Source organism: Silene latifolia, chromosome 4 (assembly GCF_048544455.1).
Source record: "Silene latifolia isolate original U9 population chromosome 4, ASM4854445v1, whole genome shotgun sequence".
Classification (NCBI taxonomy): domain Eukaryota; kingdom Viridiplantae; phylum Streptophyta; class Magnoliopsida; order Caryophyllales; family Caryophyllaceae; genus Silene; species Silene latifolia.
This window is the reverse complement of record NC_133529.1, coordinates 82,843,238-82,845,315: the sequence shown is the minus strand read 5'-3', so window position 1 is coordinate 82,845,315 and position 2,078 is coordinate 82,843,238.

Sequence of the window (2,078 nt, the reverse complement as noted above, 5' to 3'; positions counted from 1 at the left end):
TAGCATATCTCAATTATGACGCTTGTGTTGCTGGTAAGTTTCCTGCTTCTTTATTTTACCTGCACATATTTTGTTAGTAAAAAAGGAAAGCAAGAAATATATAACAGAGTATACCTTGCCGTGCAGTGGATGACTTGGTATGTAAGGTTGATTATCCTTCCGAGAGGGTAACTGCTTTTTTGGCTCTTCCTTCTATAGAGAGGTTGTGGCCATATTGTAGCAGGGCTGCTCATTTTCCTCGTTGCTTAAAAGATGAAAACATCCCCAGGGGTCTCAAGCCTGCCAAGCCTGCCGAGGTTTCGATTTCTGGTGGTAAGATTTCTTCTCTTTTGCTCTTTTTCTCAGGGAAGTCTGTTTGTAGTAATTTTATCTTTATTGTTAATATAGTGTATCATGTTGCAGCTACCAGGTTATCTTCTAGGCGTGGCATATTTTGCATGACTAATCTGAATGTCAGGCTTGCTCAGATCAACGAAGCGGGTTCCTAGGGAAGCGGTGGTCCTGGTACTGAAGCTGACAAGCTAATTGACCTGACTGATGTACCTGCTGTCCCAGTTACGCCTGTTTCACTTACTGCAATTGTTGAGACATCATCGGCAGCTCAAAAGAGAAAGTAGGATGCGCCTGCTATTGCTCCTCCTATCAAGGAGGTCAAAGCCAGGGTGGATAACATGGATGCTTCTAGGGAGAAGATCCAGGAATTTGCTACCTCCATCTCTCCTTCAACCCTGTCAATGGATCCTGTTGAATCTTCCACTAAGGCAGTTGCCGTAGTGGATCATGCTGTCAATCTTATGACAAACGCTCTTGCATCTCTGGGAGAGGTACCTTGATTCTTCTTTTGGCCTGCTTTTTCTTTTGACACCTTCTTGATTTGTTGTTGATAGTTGGTTTATCTCCATATCTAGGCTGCGATGACATGTCTTCTCAATGCTTATCAGTCTACTTCATTGGTGGCCAGGGTCAATTCACTTGGCTCTGATTTTGATAAGCTGAAGTCTGAGTTTTCCTTTGCTCAGGCTGACTTAGTTGCTGCCAAGGCTGATTTGAAGAGGGCGCAAACTGAGCGTGATGCTGCCAAGTTGGAGGCTGGGTCTGCCAACAGCTGTTGCAAGAAGCCTTGAAGATGAATGAGGAGCTCAACATGAAGAAGGATGATTTGGAAGGCAAGCTTGATGATGCTGCTTTCTACTTCTTCGTCAGGGGAAAAGTTGCTACAATGTCTGAGCCTATGTAGGCTAGAGCCAAATGGGACCCTGAAGCTGAGATGGCCTTTGCTGCAAAGAGGTATCCTGATTTGCACAAACTTGGTGAAGAGGAGGAAGTGGATTCTCCGGCGGAGTAGGATGTTGAGGTTGCTAAGGAGGACGGGGGTGATGTTGCTGATGCTGCTTCTCAGGAGAAGCAGTAGTTTTTTTTGAAATTTTAATATTTTTGGTTTGGCCCATCCAGGGGAGATGTCCCTGGATAAAAAATATGGTATTTTGGTTCCTCTTGTTAGGGAAGGTATCCCTGATAAGTTAAACTCTTCGTTGCCTTTGCCCTAGGGGTGAGGGCTTGGTAATGATAGCAAGTTTGCCATTCTGGCTTGCTTTTTTATTTCTGGCTTGCCTGATTTCTTAGTTTATTGCTTCTTATGTTGATGAGTTTTCCTTCAACCTGTTAACCTGTTTAAAGATATTTTTCAGCCTATTAACCTGTTTCATAGTTCTTCAACCTATTAACCTGTCTTATGTTTTATTAAATCTTTAATCATATGCAGCTTTTCTGTTATGATTAAAGTGGGTAGGATCCGGCCTGACTGGAGGGCTTTTGTCCGCTGCCTGGCTAGAAGGCTTGGTATTCAGCCTGTCGGGAGGACATTTGGACGATTGTCAGGGTCTCTCACCTTCTTACACATCACAGTGCTGCGTCCAGCCGTTGTAGAGGTGTGCAGTAAATACCTGTGTTTGGCAATTATTTTATGCCTATATTTACCGTATCTGGCGTGGGTTACCAACCTTCGTTTGGGCACGACAGGGTGCAGAAAAATTTAAAAGGTACTTCAAAAAGTACAGCTATAACAGGGTAGCCCTCAA